The sequence below is a fragment of the Eurosta solidaginis genome, chromosome 2 (assembly GCF_040869045.1).
Source record: "Eurosta solidaginis isolate ZX-2024a chromosome 2, ASM4086904v1, whole genome shotgun sequence".
NCBI classification, from domain to species: domain Eukaryota; kingdom Metazoa; phylum Arthropoda; class Insecta; order Diptera; family Tephritidae; genus Eurosta; species Eurosta solidaginis.
The window spans coordinates 181,769,662-181,782,574 of NC_090320.1; the positions used below are offsets into that span (position 1 = coordinate 181,769,662).

Here is a 12,913-nt window from a genome sequence, read left to right on the forward strand (position 1 = left end):
GCCAGTGGCAAAGACGCTTGAAGCCATTTTGCTCCCTCATTTCCAAGCACATTTGCAGCTAGCCCCTCATCAGCATGGCTTCAGAAAACTCCATAGCACTACCTCCGCGCTAAATGTCATTAGCACCCAGATAAATTGCGGTTTGAATCAATATCCCCACCATAGAACAGTACTCGTAGCGTTAGACCTATCAAAAGCTTTTGATACGGTCAACCATGGCTCGTTACTGGAAGACCTGGAAGGGTCTACCCTTCCCCCATGTCTTAAAAGGTGGACCGCAAATTATCTGGGTGGTCGGCAGGCATCGGTGCAATTCAGAAACGAAACATCAAAACAAAGGAGAATTAAACAAGGGGTGCCACAGGGTGGTGTCCTATCCCCGCTTTTGTTTAATTTCTACATATCTAAGCTACCTTCACCACCGGAAGGAGTCACAATCGTTTCCTACGCCGATGACTGCACAATAATGGCCACAGGCCCAGGCCCAAAGATCGATGAGCTATGCAATAAAATAAACGGCTATCTCCCTGATCTCTCCGGTTTTTTCGCCTCGCGAAACCTGTCATTGTCACCGACTAAATCTTCCGCGACCTTATTTACAACATGGACGCCCCAAATGTCGACCATATTGAACATCCACGTCGATGGCACTACGCTACCGACTGTCCTACACCCCAAAATCTTGGGTGTGACGTTTGATCAGGATCTACATTTTGGTGCGCACGCAACCGCAATTGTTCCAAGAATTCAGAGCCGTAATAAAATCCTCAAATCCCTTGCTGGCAGTACCTGGGGAAAAGATAAAGAAACGCTCTTGACCACATACAAAGCAATTAGCCAGCCGATTACGTGCTACGCGTCACCCATATGGTCGCCAAGCCTAAAAACCACCCACTGGAAGAAACTACAGGCCTGCCAAAATACTGCTCTCAGAATCGCCACGGGCTGTCTTCTTATGTCCCCAGAACACCATCTGCATAATGAGGCGAGAATACTCCCCATCAGGGAGAGAAATGAGATGCTGACCAAACAGTTTCTGTTGAATACCCAGAAACCTGGGCATCCCAACAGACATCTGATTGACGAACCAGCACCGCCTAGGGGCCTAAGGAGTCATCTCCGTAAGCATTTTGAGGAAATACGGCACCTGAGAACCCAGCCGTATGAAGCGGAAAAACACAAGCAGGTCCTTGGTGAACTCCATAGACAGGCGTCGGACCTTTATGTCGGGAATTGCCCGGTGAATCCAGTACTTGAAGAAAAATATCCAGAACTCGCAGAAGAGGAACGCATACTCCCCAGGGAAACGCGTGTCACTCTTGCTCAACTTCGTTCTGGATACTGTAACAGGTTAAACTCTTACCTATCCAGAATCAACCCCGACATACAAAATGTATGCCCTGCTTGCAATGTGTCCCCACATGACACCAACCATCTCTTTAATTGTAATGTGGAACCAACGCCTCTAACACCCCTTTCCTTATGGTCCACCCCTGTTGAAACGGCAAGTTTCCTTGGACTCCCGTTAGAGGATATTGATGACAATTTGTGATCGGTCGCGGCTATTAGGTGGGGCGAGCATTGCTACAACAACAACAACAATATATTTATTCCAATATATCATAGTAGATTTCCTGAAAAAATCAATTTGATCGGAGCTATATGTATATAGTATATACCTATCCCATACAACTGATCGTTATATTTCAAGAAATTTAAGTCAACAATATGATGCAATTTTCCATACATTTCATATGGTGTCTATGTGACTACTGGCTGATAGATGGTGTTTTTTTTTCAAGTGGCGATGAGGATAACAACAGTTTAAAAATTCAACTACAGTTAAAATGATTTTATGCACTTAATCGACATAGAATTAATAATTAGGAAGCTATTAACAACCTCAGCCCCTGGTTTTTTTTCGAAGTTTTTATTTTATTTGACTTTTTTCCGAATTTGCTACATATGTAGATTACCGGGATCATAATAGAGGTTTACGCCGATCACTTTATCGGCAGCGGCGGCGTAGGATTTATTATATACCGGCGGCGGCGGCGGGACCGACACGCCGAGAAATAGATCGGCTTAAACCTCCATGCTGAATGGCTGGACTTCAGAGTATCACATTGTCCACAACTAATATGGAAACATACTGGTATGTTTGACGACCTGAAACAATATCATAAAGTTGCGGATGAGTATCAGGAAGGCTTGTAATACGAAAATTTAAAGAAATAATATTTGGAAACGTTTTGTTTATAAATATTTAAGGAAATCGACCTTTCGGCCATTTCGGAAAGATCCATTTCGGAAAAATCTCGTGCATCGTTCAAAAAATTTCACGAATATCTCCTTGCGGAGGAAGGGAGAAATACTTAAAATGGTCACACTTTTGTAGCGTAGTTTCACTGAAGGAGATGTTCTCGGCTAACACTAATACTCGTCGTCGGCACGATTTCTTAAATAATTTTTGGTTCCATGCTGGTCACGCAGAAAGGCGACTTACGGTTGCTATCAATTATCTAATAGTCATCACTCTCGTGGCACAGTTTTAACGATTATCATTAATGCTTGCTATTGTTGATCGCGCCAAAGGGCGCCTTCAGTTTTTTCGGCTATTTCCATGAGCTACAATTCCCGACTTGCGAACAGTAGTAATCCCGACCACCAGTCGCTACCACGCCTCCTTGCCCTTATACCATATGCCAGCACAGAAGCTATAGGACTGCGACTTCGGACTCATACTTTCGTCGTCCCTTTCCCAGAAGCTCTAATATAGCTCCGCCGAGCTACACCAAACAAACACCTTCAAACGTTAGGGAGTAGCTATTCGGCCAAGGATGCCGACCTCGAAATCAAAAGCAGTCTAAGTGGATATAATTGCGTAACTCATGGGTGAAACGCGTATAATCCTTTGCGCATCTACATAATTTAAACTTTACAAGCACCGTGGATAAAATTTTTAAAATGTAGGCCAAAATTTGCAGACGCTTATGTTCGAAACATTGTTTTCAATACTTTTTGTTTCCGGCCTTATGATATAAGAGCTCATTAAGGATGACCGCCCTCATTTTTCAGACTAGTTCGACTATCCCTACCTTAGGGTAGTAGAACACCCGGTCATTTGTTCGGCTGTCTTGTGAAAGCTTTTGCTTCACCACTTTAAGTGTTCTTGCGATGGACAAAGCCTAACCTGGTTAAAATATGTGCCTACGTATTCAAATTTGTAAAAGAATCCGTATCGTGTAGGTGATATTAAAAGACGGTTGATAGGCTATATCCATTATGATTCTCTCCAAGGGACTAGTACGGAATAGAGCCGCCAACTTTAGGAAATCAAAATTAACATTTCAAACGCTATATTGTTACGAATATTAGCAAAACTAAGGAGTGCTGCCAGCTCGAAGCCGATGCTAAGCAGTGACGTGAATGCACATCAATAATTCAATCATCATGTATCTACATAAACGAAACAATAACTGCGTCTGCATATATGTACCATGTACGTATACGAGCAGCGGAGAGTCAATGCACAAATACATGCATATATCTGAGATACTCCTATAAGTATGCAATGAGAAAAACTATAAAATTGTGCAATTGTAGTTATAGCTGAGAAGTTTGAGAGCTCATGGACAATGCTAGTAGATTCTAGAAGATGCGAACGAGGAAACCAGAGAGTATAAAAGGCCGCAGATGTAGAGGCGCTAGAATTCAGTTTGATTTGAGTTTTCGATTGAGACGCTATCTAGCGAGCAATAGCAGTATTATTTTGAAAGTCAGTTTCATTTAAGCTATCAGTTTGGTTATTAAGCCAGCTAGTTGAAAAGTATAAGTGTTATTGTGAAGTACTTTAATAAAGGCCATTTTTCCATTATTCAATATTGGAGTTATTTATTCAACAGTTTAGTGATACGAACTTAGCAAACGGGCAAATAAGAGGATTTGCAGTAAATTCGTTACAATATTATAGTTAAGCAAATAATGTGATTTTTCAAACCATGCGATGGTAGCGTGCTCCGCCTACCACACCGAAGAACCTGGGTTCATGCCCCGGGCAAAGCAACATCAAAATTTTAGAAACAAGTTTTTCCAATTAAAAGAAAATTTGTATAAGCGGAGTCGACCCTCGGCAGTGTTTGGCAAGTGCTCGGAGTGTATTTCTGCCATGAAAAGCATCCCAGTGAAAAGTCATCTGCCTTGCAGATGCCGTTCGGAGTCGGCACAAAACATGTAGGTCCCGTCCCGCCAATTTGTAGGGAAAATTAAAAGGAACACGATGCAAGTTGGAAGAGAAGCTCGGCCTAAAATCTCTTCGGAGATTATCGTGCCTTACATTTATTTATTTATTTATTTCGCTTATTCTTTCAAAAATCGGCACCTTTTTCGGGTAACTTGCTTTCTTACCAACTTGAGGACAATTTGGAAACATGTTCGACTTGGGTCATTTTATTTAAATTCATTGTTCTTTTTTTAATTTTTTGAAAAAAAATATGGAAAGGGAGCATATAAATTTAATATATAACTTTTCTTTTAGTGTTTTGTTTTAATAACTTGGTGAATTTGGTGATGAAAAATCCGTGTTAAGCTGGCATTGAAAGCGCCTGTTTTCTCTCTTCTCTTTTTTCTTTTGAACGGTTATAAAGTGTTAAATTTCGCTACTGGATATTATAACTGGCAGTGATGCGCATCCCTCGATACCCCTTTCGACCATATCGGACCAATTTTTGAAATGAACAATAAATGACCTAGACAATCTTAAAACATTAGAAAATATAGTAACGCGCCGAACGCCGCCGCCGCGCCGATATTTTTGACATTCGGCGACTGCGTGGAAAAAACGACTATAATCGGCATCGTATATCTCTAGCTCATAAAGGTTAAGTATTTAATTATCATAGAACTATATTTTATTTTGAAACTATATTTGATACATACATATATAAAAAGTGGGGTGATTGCATTGTGGCGAATATAAGCATTTCGGTTCATCACTGTGCTGCTACAAAATATATGCATAACACTAATAAAGCAAGCAGCCACACTTATGTATGTATGTACCTAAAAACATCAAAGCAAGCACCACACATACATGCAAGGCGAATCAATACCAGGTGGTGGCAAAGCGAATTGAACCAATTCGCCGTGCAGAAGAATGTCAAGTCAAAAGAAAAATTTCATTGATTTCGATTAACTGACATATTGTTGTACAAGGCTTTGTATGGAAAATTATCAAGAAGAAGCAATCAGCTGTTGGGATAACACCACCTCTACTGAATTCGCCTTGCATACATGTAAACAGCGAAGCTAACAGAAAATAGAATATTTCACATATATACATACATACATGTAAGGAACAGCTAAGAGCAGAATTTGTTACTCACACATACACACGCATATAACTAGAAAACAAAACGCGAATATCAGATACAAACAGGAGAAATAAATAAATAGCTGCCCGCGAAAAGTCTAGACCTTAAGAGATATATGCGAACGAGTCAACAAAGAGTATTAAAGCAGTGCAAGCCGAGGAATAAGGAATCAGTTTGATTTAAACACGCTATTAGTGAAGTAGCGATGGTAATAGTCTAGTTAAGGGGTTGACTACTAATACGCTACCAAAAATATCGAGGGAAGTGTCAAAAGACGTGTATTGACCTCGACAACAATAATCCAAAATAAAATAAAAATTTTAACTCGTTCAAAAGATATTAACGAAAAACCGAAAAATTACCCGTGGGTCCCTCTATAATACAAATCTACCTTACGTTTCAATCACTTGTTTAATATATTAATAAATTAAGTTAAGTACTGTATGCAATTGAAAAGATTGTCAGATAATTGTTTTTGAGTAGTAGGCCGGGTGAAAAAATAAAATTAAATTGGGAGTTGAATTGAGGATTTCAAAGAGTTGAGTTCTGGAAGTTTTGTATTTAAAATAGTTTTGTCTACAAGCCTTAAATTTGTAACTATGAAAATCTTCCTAAATATATTGATTTAATTTCTGTTTTTATTCATAAATAAATAACGTTATGAACAGTGTTGCCAGGTTAGCCTTTTCGATGCTAGATTTAGCCTTTTGTTTTTGCCTTTAGCCTCGAAATTTTGGGTTTAGCTTCGTGACTTTTTTCTAGCCTTTTTTAATCCGAATGTATTTTTAATAATTTCTAAAATAAAATAATTTAAATAGGTCCTGTGAACACCTAATACCTAATAATATGAGTTCTCTACAAAAGATTAATTCTTTTTCTGCTGAAAATTCGTTGAAAGTTTCAAAGCCAGATGTATTTTCTTACTTTGAAAAAGAGAAGTATAGTCATTCCTCAAGTCAAATAGCATTAATAGAGCTGCAGTGGCGAAAACTTATAACTAAACAATGGAAAAATGTACACTCCACAATGGAATTTGTTCGGAAGTCCGAGAACATAAAAATGCATTAAACGAACCACCTTTTTTAGAACTTGTCGAATTCATATTTAGTTTTTTAGTATTACCACTCAGTAACGCGGACGTTGAAAGAATTTTTAGTGGCATGAAAATTCTGAAAACCGAATTAAGGAACAAACTAAAAATTAAAATGCTTAATGCGCTGCTTAATATTAGATGCGCGTTAAAACGCTTATCTAAATGTTGTAATGATTTTGAAATTACCGATGATCTCATATCTATGGTAAATAGCCAAACTTTATACGCAGACTTAAGCTCTTCTGATTTTTCAGACGGGGAATATTTTATATAAATAATTAGTTTGTAATATTTTTTTTTGTGTATATACACATATGCAATCATTTAAAGCAATTCCATGTGCTAGTCAAGGAAAATGTACCTGATATGTTTTGAAACAAGAAGTTATGTTTAAGTTATATTTATAAGTTTTTATTTACAAATGTGTAAACTAAAATATAAAAAAAAATTTTATGAATTAACCAAAAAAATTGCTGGTTCTTTTTTTTCTAAATTTAGCTTTTTCTAACCTTTTTTTTTTTGCCAATCTAGCTTCTTTTTTTTCATCACCTGGCAACACTGGTTATGAAACTGAACATAACTACGAAGTTGAGAACATTATTTAAAAATGGAGTTCTTTTATGGCGACCGTGGGCCGGAGCCCTACAATAAGAAAAGTTATGAAGGAAAAATTATTCAGGTTGAAGAGTTGCAAAAATGAATTAATGCAAATTAATAAATGTATATGTGTTGTGGCGTAAAAAAAGGCAGAAAAAATTGAAAAAAGTTTTCTTCTATCGAAACACAAAATTAACTTTAAAACTTACAAACAAATCTATGAAAATAAAGATTTTACAAAATAAATAAGTTAATAAGAGCTAATATATGAACTAATATCCACGTTTTAGAAAACTTAAATATATATATATTCATATATAAAAAAATTATCATTGAACTGTAACAATAATCTGTGAATACTGTTTACAGTAGAATAAAACGAAAAGCGGAACGAAGAGAAATACTAATATTAACATATTAAGTGAACGAAAGCGGAACGAAGAGAAATACTAATATTAATATATTAAGTGAACGAAAAGAGGAACTGAGAGAAATACTAATATTAACCATGGTATAAAAAGAGGCGGAAATAAACGAAAATGGAAATGTCAAAAAAAAAAAATTTTTAAATATTCAGTAAACAGTCGTGAGCGGAACAAAACGAAACCGGAATATGAATATGAATATTAACGTATTCAGTGAACAAGTGTGGAACGAAATGAAAGTGAAAATTAGTGGAAGAATTTTGGAAAAAGAAAGCTACTGAAATCAATAATGTCCCTCAACTGAACTGCAACAGAGTAGTCAACTATTGAATGGGACAAGTCAGCACTGAATATTAACAACGATGAAACAACATATTACGAGCGGAAATCATACACTACTACAACAACAACAACAACAGCGAAAATAATAATGATTGCAGCATTGGGTATGGCGCACAGTGTGCGAAACATGTAGTTTAGCAAAAATAAAATACATTTTTTCTTTAATTAAAATTTTATTAATTTATATTATTTACACTTTTGCATATTTATTAAATTACCATCACACATGTACTCATTACATATTTACATACAAACTATTACTAATATAATTTATCTAAATATTTAACAATAAAAGAAATAAAAATTAAAAGAAATAAATTTAATTAATAATAATAATTAACATTTTATTAAAATTGTATTTCAAAAATATTAAAATATATTAACATATGTATGTACAAGTGTACGTGTTAATGACAGTGGGCTGGTGTTGATGAAAATTTTAAAATATTTCTTTTTGTTTTTATTTATTTTTGAAGACAAAATTAAAACAAAATAATTGAAATAAATAATTGAATTCAAATTATTTAATTTTTCTTTTTGAAAATTTACTTTTGCCCTACTGTCCTATATTCACACGTGGTAAAATTTACTTTAATTTAATTCAAGCTTTTTATATAAAGCAGTGTGTGCGTAAAATGAATATGTTATTTTTGAAATAAAGCGATACAATTTTCAAAGATGTGACTTGAAAGCGATGCGTCAGTAATATAAAAAAATTTATTTGAAGCGGTGCGTACGTTATATATAGTATTAAAATTTTAATGTCTCCGAAACAATGTTTTTTTTTCAAAATTTTGTAAGCTCAGTGGAAATTTCATTTTATTACGATAAATTACACGAAAATTCTTTTACTATTACATATTCAATATTCAATTTAGATATCACAGTTTGCTTTTGTTTTGTTTTTCTTTTACATGTACGATTCTAATAGTCCACACACATTTTCAAATGCTAGAATAGAATTTAGTGCAGATAGAGATTCTTTATTTGAAGACTTTTTAGGGTTTGATAACACAAATCATTCTACGCAAACTTCATCTTCTAGTTCGATTTATAATTTTGACCTAACTTCAAATTCTAATTCTTATTTTACTTCGAATACTATTTAAATATGGCTACTCTTGAGCAAAAGAAATCATTCATTAGTACTTGTGCCTCGATTATTCGAGAAAACTATAGCGGTGATCCGTTATCACTTGTCTCGTTTATAGATAAAATTGATTTAGTAAAAGATTTAACTGATGTATCTTTAACTCCTATATTTATATCATTTTTAAAGTCGAAACTCGAAGGCAAAGCTCGCGAAGCTCTACCAACGGAAATAGATTTAATATGAATTTGGAGCTTTTAGGCCGATTTAATTAAATAAAACAAGTTTATTTTTTTATTTCCGACGCGTTTCGACACATTTTCGTGTCTTCCTCAGGGAATCTATTTATTAAATACGAAAAACATATATGTTACATATACAATAATTGGTATTAATGTGCAATATTAAATCACTTACATTGTTTAAACCAGTGGTTTTTGTCACATTTCTTTAAAAATATAAGTACACATATTAATAATAAACAAATAAGAACAATAATTAAAAATCACACCGACATTTGCTACATTAAAATACCGTCTATTAACATTAAAAACAATATTGCACTTGTCACCTCCAGACATTCTTTGTTATTGACGTCGCATAGGCACAATTAATATTATCAACGTCCTCTTTGAAGTTAATCGTTGTTGGTAGTTTTTGTTGTATGCGCAGTCCCTCTAGTGTCATCCTTCTACGTGTTCTGCTTTCCACAGATAGATTTGATTAGCCAGATTAAAGACGCATTACATAGCAGAATTGAGCCAGATAACTCGAAGGTTGTTGCGGGTAAAATTGCGGTCTTAAGGGTAAACAATAATAATTTTACTGATTTTTTAAAACAAGTAGAAGATCTTTCTGATTCGCTAGAACGCTCTTTGATCATTGAAGGTATGACACAGGCAAAAGCTCATGAGATGGCGATTGAGCAAACTGTTACTGTTTGTAGGTTGAACAGCCGTTCAGATATGGTGAAGTTTATCCTTGCATCAACAAATTTTAAGGATTCAAAGGATGTTGTTGCTAAAATGATTATTGAGCGTGAACAGGAGGTAAAAGAGCGGCAGGTGTTAACGTATCGGTCACGTCCGATAAGATCTAATAGTTTTCGCGGGAATTTTAGAGGTAATAATAATTTCGGATACAATAGCAATTTTAGATTCAATGGTAATGCAACTAGACCTAACAATAATCTACATTTTCGAAATACTAATTATAATGGCGGCAACAATAGGTCCAATAATTACAACAACAGTTACAATAGAAATAACAATCGGTCTTATTTACAGACACAGTAATTCAAATAATCAGCGTTTAAAAACAGAAATTCAGTCAATGTTCCTTCTTTAAATGTCGAAGCCTCTCAGGAGCGAACACTGAGGGAGCAGGTGCTATTAGATTAAATACTTTTAAATCAATATATTGTCTAAATTTAAATTATTCTGACTTCAACGAAGGCAACTGTAGCGATTCTTATAAAATATGTTCTTTTCTCGTAGATTCTCAGGCAGATATTTCACTTATAAAAATGTCTAGTTTAGCAAGTGACGTAATAGTAGATAACAGTAATGTAATGAATATAACAGGTGTAACAACAGATACAGTAACAACTTTAGGCACAGTTAGTACGAACATAGTAGTTTCAAATATATTTTTTCCTCTGACTATTCATGTTGTTGATGACAACTTTAGTATTCCTTCGGATGGTATAATAGGAAAAGACTTTTTAAAAGCAAACAAATGTATAATAAATTATGCGAATGATACAATAACGATAGGACTAGGGAGAGAAAGAGTTAATATTTCAATTTTGCATAGCACTTCAACAGATACTCTTCTAATTCCACCAAGATGTGAAGTTTTTCGTGTTTTTAGTCTGAATAAATCGGAAAATCCAGTTTTTGTCGATTCTCATGAACTTTGTAGTGCTGTTTTTACCGCAAAATGTGTCATTGATACGAAAAAATCCTATTTTAAAAATTATTAATACTACTGATGAAGTGAAGTATGTTAAAAACTTCAATATTCAAACTGAGGACATAGAAAATTTTGATATCTATCGCATATATGAAACATCTGTTGATTTAAAACGCATAAAAGAGCTGAAGTCGCGTTGTAAGTTGGCGGCCACCGTGGTGTGATGGTAGCGTGCTCCGCCTATCACACCGTATGCCCTGGGTTCAACTCCCGGGCAAAGCAACATCAAAATTTTAGAAATAAGATTTTTCAATTAGAAGAAAATTTTTCTAAGCGGGGTCGCCCCTCGGCAGTGTCTGGCAAGCGCTCCGATTGTATTTCTGCCATGAAAAGCTCTCAGTGAAAACTCATCTGCCTTGCAGATGCCGTTCGGAGTCGGCATAAAACATGTAGGTCCCGTCCGGCCAATTTGTAGGGAAAAATCAAGAGGAGCACGACGCAAATTGGAAGAGAAGCTCGGCCTTAGATCTCTTCGGAGGTTATCGCGCCTTACATTTTTTTTTTTTAGAAGAGCTTAAGTCAGTTTTAGTAAAACAAATACCTTCGTATGCAAAAGATAAATTACTTGACTTATGTTTGAAATATTCAGATAGTTTTGCTCTAAAAACAGACTTAAAGACGATTAATAATTTTACGAACAAAAAATAAGACTAACGGAAAAAACACCAGCGTACATTAAAAATTATAGATTGCCATATTCACAACGTACTGAAATAAATAAACAAGTTGATAATTTGTTAAAAAATGATTTAATTGGAGGAAGTTGTTCAAATTATAACAGCCCATTGATATTAGTACCGAAAAACGACCCAACTAAACAAAAAGCATTTCGAATGTGTGTAGACTTTAGAGCAGTCAATAAAAAACTTATTGCAGATAAATTTCCTTTGGCACGTGTTGATAATATTTGGTCGAGCTAAATATTTTTCGACTTTGGATCTTTTTTCGGGTTCCCATCAAATTCCATTACATAAAGATTCGAGAGATATAACATCATTTAATACAGATCGTGGGTCTTTTCGTTGGAAAGTTTTACCATTTGGACTAAATGTTGCTCCTAACTCGTTTTCAAGAATGATGTCAATAGCATTTTCCGGAATTGCACCTAATAAAGCCTCTATGTATATAGACGATCATTGGATGTAGTGAGTCCCATCATTTAAAAAATTTAGAGAAAGTTTTAGAAACATATGGAAAGTTTAATCTGCGGCTTAGCCCTACTAAATGTAATTTTCTTAGATCTGGGGTAGTATTTTTGGGGCATAAATGTTCAGCAAAGGGTTTGTTACCCGACGATTCAAAAATAGAGGCAATTAAAAAATATCCTAAGCCGCGTGACAAAAACGCAGTTAGAAGATTCGTTGCATTTACCAACTATTATAGGAGATTTGTACCTAATTTTGCTTGTTAAGCGGCACCTTTGAATCGTTTGAGTCGGAAAAATGTTGAATTTAATTGGGATACTTCGTGTGAGCTGGCATTTCAGAAACTAAGACAAAGTTTAATGTCTCCAAAACTTTTGCAATATCCAGATTTCACTAAAGAATTTCTAATAACAGTTGATGCTTCGAAAATTGGGTGTGGTGCGATATTGAGTCAAGATCATAATGGTAACGATTTACCAATTTGTTTCGCTTCAAAAGCATTTAACAAGTCTGAACAAAATAAAGCAATTATCGAATTAGAACTTTTGGCAATATATTTTGCAGTTAAGCAGTTTAGACCATACGTTTATGGTACACATTTTAAAGTTAGATCAGATCATCGGCCGTTAGTTTATTTATTTAATATAAAAGATCCTACGTCAAAACCCTCTAGAATACGTTTAGAGTTATCTGAGTATAATTTTACTATAGAGTATATAAAAGGTAAAGCAAATGTAGGTGCAGATGCTCTTTCTCGTATAACTATAGATGAGTTACAAAATTCGACTAAACATATATTGACAGTACAAACAAGGTCAATGACAAAGGAAAAAGAGGAAATTCAGATACAAACCGATAACCGACAAATACAGACA

The 12,913-nt window shown here is 35.0% G+C and overlaps 1 protein-coding gene across 2 annotated transcripts in view; it reads left to right on the forward strand.

The window, feature by feature from the left end:
• LOC137242476 (uncharacterized) overlaps nucleotides 1–12,913 on the forward strand; it is a 39,011-nt gene that overhangs the window by 13,043 nt on the left and 13,055 nt on the right. Inside the window, exon 3 of one of the 2 annotated variants that reach the window (XM_067769763.1) lies at nucleotides 6,997–7,130. The exons of the other annotated variant lie outside the window; for it this stretch is intronic. The gene's annotated coding sequence lies outside the window, so the exon portion shown is untranslated. Of the gene's footprint in view, nucleotides 1–6,996; nucleotides 7,131–12,913 lie in introns of those variants that run through there. 2 annotated transcript variants of the gene reach the window in all.